The sequence below is a fragment of the Pongo abelii genome, chromosome 3 (genome assembly GCF_028885655.2).
Source record: "Pongo abelii isolate AG06213 chromosome 3, NHGRI_mPonAbe1-v2.0_pri, whole genome shotgun sequence".
Lineage (NCBI taxonomy): Eukaryota > Metazoa > Chordata > Mammalia > Primates > Hominidae > Pongo > Pongo abelii.
The window spans coordinates 153452948-153471962 of record NC_071988.2 but is presented as its reverse complement, the minus strand read 5'-3'; positions in this window follow the sequence as shown (position 1 = coordinate 153471962).

The window sequence follows — 19015 nt, the reverse complement described above, 5'->3', positions numbered from 1 at the left end:
GATAGAGTGAATGGGATAAGCTAATGATTCTCTGTCTTACAAGACTTATATAACCTTGAGGGCCAAATATATATATTCAGAGAACAGTAACAAATATACAGGTTTAGTTACTATACAAGGGATTATATGGAGAAAAAGTATTTATATCATGTGCACAACAGGGAGAAATTAAAAATCAGAAGAGAAAATAGAAAGGCAGCTCACTTGAATTAATTTACTTTTGAAGAAAATATAAATAGGATTTTAAAAGTAAGCCTTGATAGAATTTTTAATAAGAAAGTAAAAGCACATTATCAACTTTTGAATCAGAGGAGAGGAGTACTGTAGCCCCCACCAATCCCTTAAAGAATCATAGAAAATTTGCTTAATTTATTATGGCTGAAAGAGTTCAAATCCAATTATGAGGATAGTGATATAGAACAGAATATACTTGAACAGGGGGCTGAGTTTATTGCCTTAATTAAAGCCATAGAATCTGAAAACAATTAAATAAAGAACTGAGGTCTGTTCATTCCAGCCCCAGTCATGGATCTGAGGCCATATATATAATAATTTGAACAAAGTTACCTGGGGTGGTATTCGAAGTTTCTTATCATTGGTAGGATGTAGAGCAGAATTTACAGTAGGCCTTATGGAAGGTAGGAAAGAGCCTCAAACATGCTCTAAGTGAAATCTGGAGTGCATGAAGAGAACATCAGGGAGGAAACCAAGGTAAAGATGAAGTTACAGGTTGGAATGTGTGGTTGGAGAGAATATTACCTGCTTGTGCTACCTTTACATAAATACAAAATTGCAATTGTCATTCAATATGAATGGGACATTGTCGTCTTTGTGTTTCCACAGAGGATGAAGACTAAGCTCACTCTTCACCGAATTTTAATTAGCCATGCCAAATGGGATCCTTTGGAATTGCTCAAGCTCTCCACAGTAGAAAACATTAAGCAATGCAGAATTCCAAGGGCTCGATAAGAGGCTACTGTTGTGATTAAGAAAATGGTTCAGAAGGAAGTTCCCCTCCCCACATTAACTTCCTTTTTGTAGTTCTAACTGGTCAATAAGTAGGTAGCCCCTGGACATTTACAGTAGAGTATCAAGGTGGTTCATTTGCATGCTTCATCTGTACCTGATATGATGAAGAATGTACAGAAAATAAAGTAGACAAGAGGCTCTGATATGTTATCAAGATTAACTACATAATTCATAGAGCTGAGTATAAAATGAAAATGCATGGATACTTACTCAAAAATTATTAAGAATTTCGAGATAGCTACAACACAGCATTAAACCAATCTCAGGGGCCTCCTAAGAATTTTTTTTTTAATTTCAAGTAGGAAAATTTTAAGCTTTGCAGAATAGAAACAAGTATATGTTTACTGTCTTATCATGGATCTTAAAAAAATTCATTATCACCTTTCCATAATCTGGTAAAGAATAACCTAAAAGATAGAGTTCATATACTACTTTCATGGTATGATGATAATTTTCTTCTCAGAGCAAAAATTAGGAGAGGAGTTAAGGACCATAGTCACCCATATTACAGATAGAAGCTGGCTGATAAATCCAGCTAGAATTTAAGGCACAGCCCAAGGTGCAAATTGATTCCTGGAAATTAGTACAGATCAACTTAGGACATTCCTTAAACTGCAACTAAATCCTGTAAATTAGTGGGGATCAACTTAGGACATTCGTTAAACTGTGAGAAGTAATTTATCTTTCATAGGACCCACCAATAAGCAATAAACTCAGAGACTGTCAAGACTGTTCTAAGAATCTTGTCTACTCATACTCACAAAATAACTGGAAAGAGTTCAGAACATGAATACAGCATTGTAGTACTTTCCTAGGGCTGCTGGAACAAATTACCACAAACTGGGTAGCTTGAAACAACTGAAATTTATTATTTCACAGTTCTGGAGGCTAGAAGTCTGAAGCCAAGGAGTCAGTAGGGTCACGTTTCCTTGAAAAGCCACAGAAAAAAAATCTTTTCTTGCCCCTGCCTAGGTTCTACTCTCTCCTACAAATTTTTGGAGCTTTATTACTTATAGATTTATTACTCCAATTTCTGCTTTCATTTTCAATCTCTTCTCCATGTGTCCTCTCTCCTTATAAAAACACCTCCAGTCATTGGAATTAGGACCCTCCTTAATCTAGTAGGAGCTCATCTTAACTAATTACGTGTGCAAATTTCTAAAGAAGGTCACCTTCTGAGATTCTGAATGAATAATAATTTTAGAAGAGCACTATTTAACTCACCTGTAGGTACTGAATAGAAATAAGCATGAAAAGTATTGTGGTAGGTGGTAGCACAGGCAATAACATTAGGCCCTTATGATCCCATCCAACTGGTCAGATGATATTAAGGAATACCCAAACTAGAGCCCTTTAGGAAAAGTTAAATGGGACCACCAATTTAGACTCCTCAGGATTTTGACTCAAAATATGCCTGTTTTGACTCAAAATATAGCTGTTTGCTATAATTCATTTGAAAGACACATGCTGTTGCACTGAATGACACAGCCAATGTCAACAGGAAGGACCAGCTACATAACTTCTGTAACCCAGTGAAAAATGAAAAGCAAGGCCCTTGCTCAAAAATTATTAAGGTTTCATTTAGTGAAACCACTGCGTCCTGAGACTAATATGAGAAATAAATCACAAAATCCACTGTGCCTTACTAAAATCAAGAGGTAGTAATGAGGGAGTGAAGGAGAATGCAGTAATATATAACTTTATATCTTTCCCACCTCTAATATTTTTATTTGGCCTCTAATGGTGGTCTCAAACCCAGTTTTAAATTTACTTGCACCAGAGGAAGATTATACAATACCCAAGACATGATATTTGTGTCATTTAATTTGACTGTGCCTTTTCTGAAAGGTAATTTGTGGTGGATCAAAAGTTCCTTCCTATGTAACCAAATTAGGGCTAAAGGTGAAGGTAGCTCCATTATCAAGCAGAGGAGAGACTTCTGAGGTCCTTTGTCTATCACTTATAACATTTGTTTGACAACAAACCTCATGACACAAGTTTACCTGTGTAACAAATCTGCACATGTACCCCTGAACTTAAAATAAAAGTTAAACAAACAAACAAATAAAACCCAAATATTTATTTGGGTGTGCTAGTAAGGTTCTTGTTATTGATTGTGTGGGCAAACATTATGCATAATGAGTTATACAGCCTGATATTGGGAGGAAGCGTTTGGAAATAGGGTAAAATCATAGCATATGGGAAAGGTGTTTATAAGTAGGTTACATTACCGTGGAGGGAAGCCACTACAACATTTTCATGCAAACAGCTCAGAGTGAGGATATCATACTTAACTATCTTTTGCTATTGTCATCCAAACAAATGGGCTTTGTTGGTGAAAATCTCTTGGCCTGCTTACTGCAGAAAAGGAAAATTGGACTCCTACTGATTTGGATGTTCTACCTGTATAATTTGAATAAAACAAATGACAAAGTGCCCCCTGACAACTCAGCTTATGTGTAGTTGACTACAGTTATCACTCAGTTTCTAGGCTTTGTTTACCATTCTAGATTATTTTTTTCCAGAGAAACTACCAATGAATCGTACAGAGCAGAGGATGCTGTACAATAGAATTTCTGCACCCTATATGGTCATAAATCAAAATGATACATTACTAAGACAGCTCCCTGACTATGATAGAAAGCAGATAGTGGCTGCCTGTCTGGTATGTCACAGCTTGATCTGATCTGTTGCTTTGAACATGTCAGTGTGAATGTAAATGGCATTAATTTAAATAATATAAAACTAGAACCTAGAAAGCCTCAGAGAATGTGATTTTATGTTTGCTTTAATGCTTTAAAATTATAAATAACTCCCTCAAGAGGTACTTAGAGGACATTTAAGGGAAGCCTATGGCACAGCCAGATAAAACGGTATCTGGTGCTAGGATATACCTAATTGAGAATTTCATGAAGCACATTATTTGTAGGTATAGACAATGCTTTCAAACTAGACACATTTAATTAGCACATAATATGAACTACATGAGTGGCAAGTTAAGCAGCACTGGCCCCTTTGCCAGACATTTTGAAAGAATTACAGGATTTGGTCATGTGATATTAAATCTAATTGAAGTAGTGTTCTAGGAGGACTATCATTATGATAAAAATGACTTGCTACTTCAAATAGGGACATTAGAGGAAGCTGTTTTTAGAGGACTCAGTTGTAGTAGGAAATCAGTTTGGTTTAAGACAATGCTTGAACTGAAGACACTGAATAAATAATGACTTCCATTCTTATTAACAACACTAGGATTAACTTTGTACCTTTAGTCAGAAAGGACTATTGGATATATTAATCACTATGGGATATTATGTCTTTAATGTTGAGTTGCAGGAATTCATAAAGAAAGAAGCTCAAGGTCGGGTGCAGTGGCTCACGCCTGTAATCCCAGCACTTAGGGAGGCTGAGGAGTGTGGATCACCTGAGGTCAGGAGTTCAAGACAAGCCTGGCCAACATGGCAAAACCCTGTCTCTACTAAAAATACAAAAATTAGCCAGGCATGGTGGCGGGTGCTTGTAATCCCAGCTACTCGAGAGGCTAAGGCAGGAGAATTGCTTGAACCTGGGAGGTGAAGGTTGCAGTGAGCCGAGATTGTGCCACTGCACTCTAGCTAGGTGACAAGAGTGAAACCCTGTCAAAAAAAAAAAAGAAAGAAAAAAAAAGAAAGAAAGAAAGAGAAAGAGAGAGAGAAAAAGAAAGAGAGAGAGAGAGAAAAAGGAAAGGAGAAAGAAAGAAAGAAGGAAAGAAAGAAGAAAGAAAGAAAGAAAGAAAGAAAAGAAAGAAAGAAAAAGAAAGGAAGGAAGAAAGAAAAGAAAGAAAGAAAAAGGAAGGAAGAAAGAAAAGCTGAAGAAGTAAAATTATGGGAAAAACGTGTTTAGTCTAAGTTATGGCAAGGTTTCACTGAACACTGTGACCTTTAATGTTGCTCCCTGACAACCCTGGTAATATGGATGAAAAAGAATTTTATCTCCCATGTGTGGAATTCATAGAAAGTGGATGAATAAACAACAATCCTTTGACATATGTAGGCCATGGGGTGTGGATGGGCTCTTTGACATAATGACCCCTGAAAATTAGTGTTTGTGCCAACCTGGAATATACCTAAAATACAGTTCATAGAAACAAATTTTTTTCAGAAAATTTGATTTGAGAAGAAAAAATATGTATTCAATTAAATACTCCCATAGGCCCATGGAAAATGATGCAAATAATTGAGGTTGATGGAGGAAAAAGGTAATTGAGTTTGTGAATGAACATCAAGAGACCTGTAAAGGAAGATGTTAATGAGTAACATGCTTTGTGGAGGGAATTCCTACTCTCTGTTGGATGGTTCAAATCAAGGTCAGAGTATTACTTGGCTTAAGTGAAACACTGCAGAAAATGGTGTAAGCCAATAATGATAATACGCCAGCAATATTTGGCACTAAAATGTTGACCAAGGCCAGAGCAGATTGGGAAGGAAAGGGTCTTTGATTCTTTCTGATTACTGAGATGCCCTGCCAGGATCCACAGAAGGAAGGAAGCCCATTTTGCTTATATAAACACACTAATGACAGCTCCTGACAAACAATTTTTTTTTTTTTTTTTGCTAGCAGGAGAGTGATTATCTATCACAGAAATGCTTTTAGCAGAATGTACTTGGTCATTTAGAATTGCTTATGGTTAACAAAGTAGAAGGTTGTGGATTTATGGGGCTCCCTGGAAAATGTCACATATACCACATATGTAACTATCTGCATAAAAATTAAGATATTTGATAATTGAGACAGGTATCTCCATGTAAATAAATTGTCTGCATACCTCTCTAGAAGTCTCATCTATCTGCCTGAGCAAGGGAGTATCTAATGACAGAACCAAGGATCTAAAGAATCAGATTAAGAGATCTAAATAATTCTCTGATTTGCCTATGCCTAAGGATTACCTGAGTTCATGAAATTACTGGTAAAGCTTTATATTTTGTAAGATCTTAGATTCCGATAAGTCTAATGTCACAATCCAATCAGTTTTTCCTATCTCAAGGAATCATGTCCATATAATGGAATTAATCCAGAAACTCTGAAAAGTTTTAATATTCTGGGGTCAGAGTAGATGAGAAGGAGTCTCCATATGACTTATAAACATGTAAGGAGAAATAGTAAAATTGTTGTAAAATTAATAGAAGAACAGAAATTCATAAAATAAGCTATACCAATCAGGTTAAACAACAAAAACAAAAAGCAAAGCATCTATCAGTAACATGATTAAATAGAAGAGCCAAGAGAGAGAGTTGTCAGTGGTAAAGGAATAAATATTATCTCATTTGATAGAGTGATTGTATTAGTCCATTTTAACACTGCTGATAAAGACATACCCACGACTGGACAACTTATAAAAGAAAAAGGTTTATTGGACATACAGTTCCACATGGTTGGGGAGGACTCACAATCATGGCAAAAAGGAGCAAGACACATCTTATGTGGGTGGCAGCAGGCAAAAAAAGAGCTTGTGCAGAGAAAATCCTGTTTTTACCACCATTAGATCTTGTGAGATCCATTCACTATTATGAGAACAGCATAGGAAAGACGTGCCCCCATGATTCAGTCTTCTCCCATCAGGTCCCTCCCACTACCTATAGAAATTATGGGAGCTTCAAGATGAGATTTGGGTGGGGACACAGAGCCAAACCATATCATTTCACTCCAGCCCCTCCCAAATCTCATATCTTCATGTTTGAAAACCAGTCATGCCTTCCCAACAGTCCCCCAAAGTGTCAACTCTTTTTAGCATTAACTCAAAAGTCCACAGTCCAAAGTTTCATCTGAGACAAGGCAAGTCCCTTCCACCTATGAGCCTGTAAAATCAAAATCAAGTTAGTTACTTCCTAGATACAACGGGGGTACAGGGGTACAGGGATTGGGTAAACACAGCCATTGCAAATGGGAGAAATTGGCCAAAACAAAGAGGCTACAAGCCCCACGCAAGTCTGAAATCCAGAAGGGCAGTCAAATCTAAAGCTCCTTTGATTCCATGTCTCACATCTAGGTCACGCTGATGCAAGAGGTAGATACCCATGGTCTTGGGCAGTTCCACCCCTCTGGCTCTGCAGGGTACAGTCTCCCTATTGGCTGCCTTCATGGGCTGGTGTTAAGTGTCTGCAGCTTTTCCATGCACACAGTGCAAGCTGTCAGTGGATCTACACTTCTGGGGTCTGGAAGACAGTGGCCCTCTTCTCACAGCTCCACTAGGTGGTGCCCCAGTAGGAATTCTGTGTGGGGGCTCCCACCCCACATTTTCCTTCTGCACTACCCTAGCAGAGGTTCTCCATGAGGACCCCACCCATATGGCAAATTCCTGCCTCAGCATTCAGGCGTTTCCATACATCTTCTGAAACCTAGGCAGAGCTTCCCAAACCTCAGTTCTTGACTTCTGTGCAATCGTAGGCTCAACACCACATGGAAGATTCCAAGCCTTGGGGCTTGCACCCTCTGAAGCCATAGCCTGAGTTCTATGTTGTCCCCTTTCAGCCATAACTAGAGTTGCTGTGATGCAGGGGATCAAGTCCCTAGGCTGCACACGCAAAGGAACCCTGGGCCCAGACCACAAAACCACTTCTTCCTCCTAGGTCTCTGTGCCTGTGATGGGAGAGGCTGAGGTAAAGACCTCTGACATGTCCTGGAGACATTTTCCCCATTATCTTATGCAAATGTCTATAGCTGGCTTGGATTTCTCCTCAGAAAATGGGATTTTCTTTTCTATTGCATTGTCAGGCTGCAAATTTTCCAAATTTTTATGCTCTGCTTCCCTTATAAAACTGAATGCCTTCAACAGCACCCAAGTCACATTTTAAGTGCTTTTCTGCTTAGAAATTTCTTCTGCCAGATACCCTAAATCATCTCTCTCAAATTCAAAGTTCTACAAATCTATAGGGCCGGGCAAAATGCCACCAGTGTCTTTGCTAAAACGTAGCAAGATTCACCTTTACTCTGGTTCCCAACAAGTTCCTTATCACCAGCTGAGACCACCTCAGCCTGGATTTCATTGTCCATATCACTGTCAGCATTTTGTTCAAAGCCATTCAGCAAGTCTCTAGGAAGTTCCAAACTTGGCCACATTTTCCTGTCTTCTTCTGAGTCCTTCAAACTGTTCCAATCTCTGCCTGTTACCCAGTTCCAATGTTGCTTCCACATTTTTGGATATGTTTTTACCAGCACCCAACTCTACTGGTAAAAATTTACCATATTAGTTCATTTTCATGCTGATGATAAAAACGTACCTGCAACTGGGCAATTTACAAAAGAAAGTGGTTTGTTGGACTTGCAGTTCCACATGGCTGGAGAGGCCTCACAATCATAGTGGAAGGCAAGAAAGAGCAAGTTACATCTTACATGGATGGCAGCAGGCAAAAAAGAGATTGTGCAGAGAAACTCTCATTTTTAACACCATCAGATCTCGTGAGACCCATTCACTATCATGGGAACAGCATGGGACAGACCTGCCCTCATGATTCAGTCATCTCCCACTGGGTCCCTCCCACAACACATGGAAATTATAGGAGCTACAAGATGAGATTTGGGTGAAGACACAGAACCAACCCCTATCAGTGATTATTTAAGATTTTTTGGAGAAGCCTAAGTGTTCAAGGAAGGTGTGTGATGGCAAAGAATAAAAGCTACAGATAATGACATGGCATCAGCTTGATTGGATCCATATTTTGTGGGATCTACAGCACATTCAATTTGGAGGTCAGGGTTTGGGGCTCTTTAAGCAAGAATACAAAACTACAAACTCAAAACTGGAAACTCAAATGCAAATGAGATGGCCGGAAATGTAAGCCTCATAACTTAGGATAAGAGAACAAAAGCTGATAAACATTTTCTATAAAGGGCACGATAGTAGATACTTTAGGCTTGCAGGCCATATTGTTTGTGTTGTAAATATGCAACTTTGCCTTTGTAGTGCTTAAGCGGCTGTAGGCAATATGTAAAGGAATGTCTGTGGCTGAGTTCCTATAACATTTTATTTATAAAAACCCGTGGCAGCCTGGCTTTGGTTCATTGGCTATAGTTTGCCTACCCCTGGCTTAATAAATCTGCCTCTATTCATAAGTAAGATTCTGCTTGTGTTTTGACTTTGCCATGTGCTCAAGGAAGGTAAGTAAAATTAAAATGTCTAGGAGAAGAAAGTGTAAATAACAACAAATTCCTGGTGGCAACGTATTTATGAATATGGAAGAAGAGATGCCCTCTTATCCTGTGAGATGGAAAGAAAAAAAGCTAAGAACAAATACAAATTAAAGCAAGTAAGTCTAAAATAAGAGAATTAACATTATTCTGGGAAGTAGAAGACAAAGTACTTCTGCTAGGAATGGGAAGACCAAACATGGACTGAAGTATTTGAAAACTCGGTGGATATTTGGAATATCTGTTGTGGACAAACAAAGAGAGAGAAAAAAGAAACAGATCAAAAAGTCAAATAATTTGAAGTGATTATAGGGAAAAGTGATCTGGACACACAGTTTGTGTCATTCACAAAAGCATCCGACCAAGAAAGTAAACTCTGTGCCCTGCAGTCAAAAGTTACTATTAAAATTTCATCATTCAGATTCAGGGCTTATTTCTAGTTGATACAAAAGTGGCATCTTGCCCTACATAATGTTATACTTTTTGTTATTCCGAAATGTTGAAGTTTCTATGCATGAGGTTTTTGTTATTTGACATAATGATTTATTTCACTCGTGTTTATCTTATCCAGATTAGATAGAAATTAACCAATTTTAACTTTCTGTCTGTTCTGTATATGTTTTAGTAACAAGAAATTCAGGAGTGCATGCAAATGCAACATGAAATGAACAGACAACAAAATAGAGTATATTTGCATAAATATAGATACTTTTCATGTGTTATAATAAACACTATCAAAAACATTATTTGTCTTAAACTGTTTAAAAAATGCCAATATAAGTCATTTTTAACCTAGTATCAAAATCGTAATCATGTGAAAAGTAAATATTTCTTTAAGTTTTGTAAAATATTTGATGTAGAATATTTAGCTCCAAATTAATTAGGAGAATTTCATAGTGTCTTATAATTAAGCTGCCCTTAAATACGCCTGAACCTTCATGCAAACATCTATGGTTATTTGTCTCCACATGTTTCAGCAGGTGAGGTGATTTGAATTCAGCAAAATATTTAATAGCTTAAGTTGAAACAGGAATTATCCTAAGGGAATCTATAGAAATGCATTCAAGAGTAGACGAGCTATATCTATTTCTTTCATGCTTTGGTGTAGTAAGTAATTGTTCATAGCCAAACACTTTACGAAGATAAATGATTGATATAATGAATGACCCAAAGATGCCCAACAGCACATGAAAACAGAAATGCCTTTGTTCTGAAGGAGAATGTCTTAGTATAGTTATAAATTGAATGTGAAAATTGTGGCTGAAATTATTCTAAAAATCACAAGAAGCTACATTTAAACTGTGCTATGGCATCCATTCAAAAGATTTGAAACCATTTGTTTTCTGAATTGCACCCAACATAAAGCTTTCTCACATAGAACAAAACAGAAGTGAGCATCAGTCACACTTCTAACATGCATACATTTTGTTCTAAAGGAACAGCTGTTATTTGATGAAAAGTCTATGAAAGATGCCCAGCATTTGTTTTTAAAAAGTTATCACCCAAACAAGAATTGTTTGGAACCAGATGCTAAAATCGAGAGTGGTCTGTTTATTTCAGATGAGAGTGTTATAAAAATGTTAATAAGGTATTTTTATGTCTATTACCCAGCTATATTTGACTTTTTAATGTGCTTTTTCTTATAATTGGCTGTTGTTTCTATAGGCTGGCATTATTGGCATTAGATCACTGAAGAGTAAATAAAGTGAGCAAGAATACTCTCTTGTCACCAGATTACTGAGGTGTACTGGAGATAGGTTGAATGGTTTTACAGATGAATTACAGTGAAAACTTTGAAACACTAATAATCTCTTCTGTGTTGAGAAATTACCTACTAATCATTAACTTAATAATTATCAGCTCAACCAGGAACCTACACCACCTAAAAGGTAGTTAATTTTATCACTCCTAGATATCTACAGGAGACCATGATTCTCCATTATGTGAATGCCTTGATGCCCATGTGATGTCTGCCCCCATCAATTCTAACAAGCTTCAGTCATTTAGTACTTAATATGTAATTTTTAAAAATTACATAAGTAATACCTTCTCCTTATAGAGAACTGAAACTCTCAGAAACAGTTAAAGCCTAATTTGAATATTGCCAAAGCCCTGTCTCTTCTTCAGAGATAACCAGTGTTTCCAGTTTGGTGTGTATTTTCCCCAAATACAGTGAATGCATGTATAAACACATGTAGATTTACCTGTCCTAGATATGAGCATTTGCTTTGTGAGTCTGCTTTAAGTCAAGTTCTAAACTATGGCTCAGTTTAAAACTTCTCTTTTTCTATTTAATAATATACCTTAGAAGTCATGCCATGATATCAATATTAAGATGAATAATAATGAAATTATTAATATTAGTCAAATTTAATTAGTTGCTTATTACATAGTGGGTACTTGGTGTGATATATGGATTATCTCATTTAATCATCATGACAAGCTAATAAATTGGCAACGCTATCATCTCCATTTTACAGAAGAGAAAAAAGATTGTAAGTACTTTGCTCAAGGTCATTTAGAGGGAGAGCAAATTATTCAAATCCAGATATTCTGCTCTCAGAGATTGTATTATTAACTATTATGCCACAATAGAGGCATTGTAGTCTGCATGATAGTCCAACTATGTTTATTTGTAGTTAGATACTGATGAATAGTTAGAGTATTTTTTAAAATTACAACACAATACTGCAATTGACATTCTTGCATGATTATCTACCATGTATTTCCAAAAGTGGAAAGGCAAACATATGTGTTTAGTTTTTACAGAATGTAGACTGTATAACAATTGTACTCCAAAGGAGATCTTGCTTATACATTTATACCAGCATAGTTTGAGCCTACCCTCTTCCCTGTACCCTCAAAACCCTTGTAAACATCTTATGTTTTGCCAATCTGCTGAAGAAAAAATGGTATCAAACTGTTTAATTCAATTACTTGATTACTAGTGAAGTAAGAATTTTTATCTTATAACACCACTTTCTACTTTGTATAATTGTTATTTTAGTACTATCTAATCAGTCCTTTAATTTCCTTTGGTGACTATTTTATGCTGATTAATCCTTATGACACATATTATCCACATTTTTTGGACAAAATTCTTCAATGAAGATTGATAATTAAAATTAATAAAAATTAAAATAATTAAAAATTTAATTAACTTAGCTTTTAATTTTTTAATTGTCATGTAGGCCACCTACTGAGATATACAATTTTTGGTCTAAAGTATTACTTTGAAACAATTATAAGGAAAATAGAAAAAAATTTTTATTATTCTAAGATACCTCAGATTGGAAAGTTGCTTATTCTATATAACAAGATTTACTCTCTCCATATATTCTAGGATAAATCCTTCATCTCTCTAAAAACTTTCCTAATTTTTGTCATTCAGAAAAATACCCAATTCCTGTCCTTCATTAAATTTTAATGAATAATCAGTCAATTTTAAAACTCTTGAAAATTCATATTAAAAAGGAAACATTTATATTATTAAAAAATAGTAATTACAAAATGCCTATATAAATATTATTTAGGGCCAGGCATACTGGCTAACACCTGTAATCCCAGAACTTTGGGAGGCTGAGGTGGGCAAATCACTTGAGCCCAGGGTTTGAGACCAGCCTGGGCAACAAGACAAAACCCTGTCTCTACAAAAAATTTAAATATTAATCAGATGTGGTGGTGTGCACCTATAATCCCAGCTACTCAGGATGTTGAGGTGGGAGTGATAGGATGGAAGGCAGGGAAATTCTGGGCAAAAGAGGGCAAGTCCCTGGCAAGGGCTCCACCCTTAAGCCTGGAACTGCAGCCCAAAGTGAGAACATACATTCCTGTTTTCCCACTCAAATGTTGCCTTTTACAAACCCATGACCTCCCCCATCCCCCATCCTGTGCCCATAAAAACCCCAGACTCAGCTAGCAAAAAAGAGAAGCAGCTGAACATCAAGAAGAGAAGAAGCAGCTAGGCATTGAGGACTACGGTTGGACGTTGGAGAGAAGCAGCTTGATTTCAGAGAGACAGCTTGACAGTGCAACTTTGGAGAAGAGTCCAGCCAGAAACCTTCCTGCTACATCTCCTTCCCAGCTCCCTTTCCTGCTGAGAACCACTTTCCTTAGCAATAAAATCCTCTGCATTTACCATCCTTCAATTCGTTCCTGTGAGCTGATTTTTCCTGGCTGCCAAACAAGAGCTCGGGAGTGAGTGTGGATACAGAAAGGCATGCTGAGCTGCTAACACTTCAGCTGTCTGAAGGTGGCAGAGCTAAAGGAGCACTGTAATATGCCCACTGGGGCTTCAGGAATCACAGGCACCCCCCCACCCCAGGTGCTGCTACGGGGCCCACATGGAGTTTGCTTCTGCCAACACCCCAAAGCTCTCTTACTGGCTCCTGTACCTGCTCACCTGCACGCTCTCTCCTGCAAGGTGTGGAACACAGTGGGTCAGAGTGAGTGGAATTCACTCCTTCTGGCACCAAAGATGCCACTGGTTCCAGCACTCGTGTACTCCAGTTCCTGCCTTGTTCAGTTGCGCACTCCCTCCCTTGAGGAGTTGAGAGCAGTGGGCTGAGTAAATGGGTCACCCCTGTCACGAGTCCCATGAAGGGGTCAGGGAAATGCCCTGCTTCAGGAGGATCTCTTGAGCCCAGGAGGTGAAGGATGCAGTGAGCCAAGATCGTGCAACTGAACTCTTGCCTGGGTGACAGAGTGAGACTGTGTCTCAAAATAAATAAATAAATAAATAATTTAATTAATTAAATTTAACTTATTCTTTTGAACTTCATTCTGCATAGTGTTATAAAATACATGATTTAAGACAGTGAGAAAGAGATATAAGCCAATGATGGACTTCTAATAGAATTCAGAGTAGGAGTGGGACTTGTTTGAACATTTCAACCAAATAACAAAAGATTCCTGCAATTAGTTGACTCTTCAGTCTACCTCAGTTTTAAACATGTCTCAGGTTGCCCTTAACTAACCAGTATAGTTTACTTTGGGCTGATAAATTCTGTGGATGGCAAGAGGCTGTGAATATCCCTTAATAAACCCAGAACTAATGCTAGATATCCCTGGCATTAGTGCCTTATTTATCTAAACTTACAAATGTATTGGGCAAAATTTTGGGATATGGGCACAGAATTAATAATTGAATACCTTATTTTGTATGGTCATTTGCTCACTGACAAAGATAGAGAAGCAGCTGAAATTCATGATTATGATCCCTAGTTAAATCTTTCTTTAAGTCCTTATGTTTGGTTCCCTGGGAGTTTCAGCGCATTTATGTAGCAGCACCCAAGTTTTTATAATCTGTAAAGTATTACTACCCAGGATTAGCTACTGAAGAATCAAGAACCGGTAGCTGATGAACTTGAAAGGCAATTATCCTATATAGTGTTTCTTGAGGACACTAATTTCTTGAGATAGAATGAGAGGAAAACATAATATTCACAAACAGAAATAAATTTTGGAATATTATATGCTTTAGCTTCCTCTTGGATATTTACAAAAATACTAGCATATTAATGGTTACAGAATGAAGAAACCTGTTTAGCTACATTTAAACTAGTGGTAGAGTTTGAATATATTTCCTCCAAATTCATGTTTAAGTTTAATCCTCAAAGTGATGAGGAAGTGGGGCCTTTGGAGGCAATTAAGTCATGATGGCTGTGCACTCATGAATGAGATTAATATCCTAATAAAGGAAGCTTCTGAGAGCTTCCTGGCTCTTCCATTTCTTCTGCCACGTGACAACATGGCATTTGTCCATTTTGTCCCTTTGCTTTTCCTACCATGTGATTAAGTCATGCAAAATGACATCTATGAAACAGGCCCTCATCAGACAATGAATATGTTGGTGCCATAATCTTGAACTTCCCAACTCCTGGAACTTTCAGAAATACATTTCTGTAATCATAAATTACCCAGTCTGTGGTATTTGTTAGAAGACCAGGAACAGACTAAAATAGCAAATGCTTTCCCCCATCCCTGACTACTTTCAGAATGTTTAAGAGTTGTCCATACAGTTTCTTATGGCAATTATGAGGCAGATATTTTTCAGGAAAGTGGCATGCATATATGTGAATTTTTTTAGAGGAGTTGAAAAACAAAACAAAACACTTGTTTGGCAATGTTCATTCCTCATAGAATCAGTGCTATTCACTTTGGAAAATATCTTAGTATCCTGCTTATTGCCTTATTAGTTGTTTTTCTCTCATTGCAATCAGCTATTGCCATGTACCTTTTGCATTTGCTGGTCAGGGTCTTCGGAATCGCATGAATCTGATATCAAATCCCAGTTTTATTGCTGACTAGCTGTGAAAAAAAGATTTTAAACCTATTATTTTCAGTTTATTCATTTATTAAGTACCAATATTAATATTGAAACTGGAGAAATAGATTAAATGGCATACTGAATGAAAATAAGCTTATATAGTAATTGTTACATAGGAAAACTCTCAATAAATCAATGCTGTTATTATTACCATTAATATTCCCTAGATGTGAAGATTGCCTTCAGAACAAACATACTAGAAAAAACAAATGAGTTTTGCAGAAGTTGATTGGTTTTACACACACACACATATTTGCACACATATAAATATGTATATTTTATATATATATGCACACACATTTGTTTCTATTTAAAATGAAAAAAGTAAATTAGTCACGTGTGCCCAATTTTCTGATACACTAAAAAATGGAAATATCTTGGCAGACACTGTTGATAGGCTATGCAAATGTAAACTTCTCTTGCCTAGTTTTTTGTTTGGAAAGTAAAATATCCATGTTTCTTGGTGTGGCCATGTGAATTTTGTGACATTGAAATGGATATCATAAGACAGGTTCCTAGGAAAGCCTTTAAAAAAGCACAAACTTGGCCTACATGGCTTTGGCCTTTTGCCCTTTTGCCCTTTGCTGCTTCAGCCTTTCCTATTTTTCTTGGCTGCAATATGAGCAATCATGTTTAGGGTGCTACAGGCATCATGCTATCTTATATCATACCTCTTTCTAAGGAAATGCTATTAATGTCCCTGCATGTGTATAACAAATCTTCAGCGTCCCTGTGTGGCTGCTCTTCTTATCCTGTCCTGGCTTGTGCTCTTTCTTTTGTAGAAGTAAGTAAACATCTTGCCTGTGAAAACTGCTTTTAGTTGCACCGTGTATTCCTTATAGCTAAACCCTATCTACCTGAAACCTATATTGATACTTATGCCATATATTTAGTTTGGAGACCAGATTAAATTTAGAGTTCCATTAATTCCATAATAAATATTTTTGAGTGGCTAGTATGGGTAATGTAATATTTAAGCTACCGGTATAATGCGGTAAACTGAAGATATGACCTGAAATGTTTGTAACTTATATGATAATAAGTGGAGATAACTGAAAATTAGGTAAATAAATAGATAACCACAGATTTTTGATCTGTTATACAAATACGATAAATATGGCAGAAAGGACTGTAAGCTAAGGAGTAGAGTAAGAGAAAGCAATTATAAAAAGATTGGCAACTAAATGTTTTCTAACAAGTGATACTTAAAGGCTGAGATACTTTAAACTATAAGACACAGTTTTGTAAAAATCTTTGAAATTGTGTTTTTTAAGTTAATGGTGCAATTTATCTAATGTGTAAATACAAGTGCTGGTTTGTTGAAGGAGCAGAAAAAAAAAGCAGATTAGTTTGAGTACGGGGAAAGAGAAGGAGATTGGAGAGAGGTTTAAGAGCTAAGCATATGCCAGTTTATATAGAGTTATGTAACAAAGAAGAGATTTTTTGTGCATCAGGTTGTATTGTTGCATAATACTATACCCCAGACTTACTGGTGTAAAATCGTAAACTTGTATTATGCTCACAGCTTCTGTGAGTCAGGAATTAAGAAACAGGCACAGTGGGCATGCCCCTTTTCTGCACCTCAATGATGAGGCCTCAGCTGGGAAGATTTACATGTCTGGATGCAACTCAAATAGCTGAGGGCTAGGACAGCTGGGACTGGAGTGTCCACTTCCAAAATTTCTTCTTTATGCCCATATCTGGCACTTGGCCTTGTGTATTTGAAGCTAGGAATGAACTGGGATTGTCAACCAGAACTCCTATTCATGGTCTATCCTCACGGCTTGGGTTTCTCCCAGCCTGGCAATACTGGGGCCCTCCTGAGATGGAGGATTCTGAAAAAAAGTGAGCAGAAGTCAGATTGTCAATTTAGGCCAGGTCTCAAAAGTTACACAGCATTGCTTTTTTTTGTATTCTCTTAGTCAAAGAAGTTAAAAGTCCTCCCAGATTCAAGGTCAGAGACCCCAGTCCCCACATCTCAATGAAATGACAGTTGAAGAACTCTGAGGAGATATTTTATAACCATTACATTATATCAAATGAAAAAAGGTGATTTTTTATGGCATTTAATTTATCCCAAAATATTGACTTTTTATTCTTCTCCATACCATGATACTCATAAACTTCCTCATTTTTCTCCATTAAACTCCATCTTTCAGGGACAATTCTAATACATTATTTTATACTAAATTGTAAACTAGAATTAATTTTTGAAGTATTGCCACTTGCAGGGGGATGTATATTTAATTCACAGAATTATAAATCTAGACAATAATGTACATTGTTAGGATTTTCTATCAGAATTATTTTAATTAATAAATGTTATTGTTAAATTTTTTTAAATCATCCTTTTTTAAGCATTTATTCAGTCAGGACTTTCAGTTCATGTACTTTCCTCTAAATTAAAATCAGATATCATTTGTAGAATTTTATGCAACAAACAAGATGGTTTTTTAGGAGATGATATTCATTACCAAATTGTCTGAAAATATGTAGTATTTGCATTATATCATGATTTCTTATATTACAATAGGTTTTTTAAAAAAAATTCAATAACATTAAAAGTATTTCTAAATACCTCTTAATTTAAAGTAGTTAATTTTAAAATATTTAGTCATTTACTTATAGAATTTAATTTAAATTACCGAGGTGTGTGCATGAAATCAAATAATTATTCTACATTTGCAGTATTTCACAGTGTTTTTCTCTATTTATAATTCGTGTTCCTTCTATGTGTGGAAAAAAAAATAAGGCTTGTCATGTTCATAACAAAATGTTAGAACCTTTAAGAAAGAATGGAAACTACAACAGAATATTGCTAATTTCAGTTGTACTCCATGTCTGCCATTATACAGATTGTTTATAGAATCTCCCAAATTACATGCCATATAAAAAGAAATTGAATGTCAGTGTATCAAACAGAACCATTTTAAACAGTCATGCAAGATGGAGAGAGGAGGTATAATAATGTGGGCCCTGAAATGTTACAGTATGATAGAGTCATAGTTTTATGATAGTTTTTTTCACTTTAATTTCCAGAAACAATCATGAAGTTTAAGAAGAAAGAATACTATCAGAAAAGAGGCAATTTTTTTATATTTAAAAAGTTCCCTTTTTCCAGTCTATTCATTTTTATGCATCAACTCTCATTTTATGTTGACAATTTCATAATAACTATATTTACCTTTATTTTTTATCCGTATGCATTTCATTTAAAAATGAAAACTTCCACTCAAAATGTAAAAATAACTTATAGAATTTGCCTCCAAAGAGCTCTACTACTCTGTCTTTCCTATTTCATCCCATGTTACGACTACAATTCCCATCTATCAAACACAGCAGAGTCAATTGGTAAGTCATTTATGTCTCTTTTTATATTATTTTTCATGAAGTTTCTCTATTTTCCAGTTCTATAGTATGTCACCTCAAATATCCATACAACACTTTATTTTAATCTCCTTCCCTCTAAGCATTCCTGTTCCACTTAATCTAACA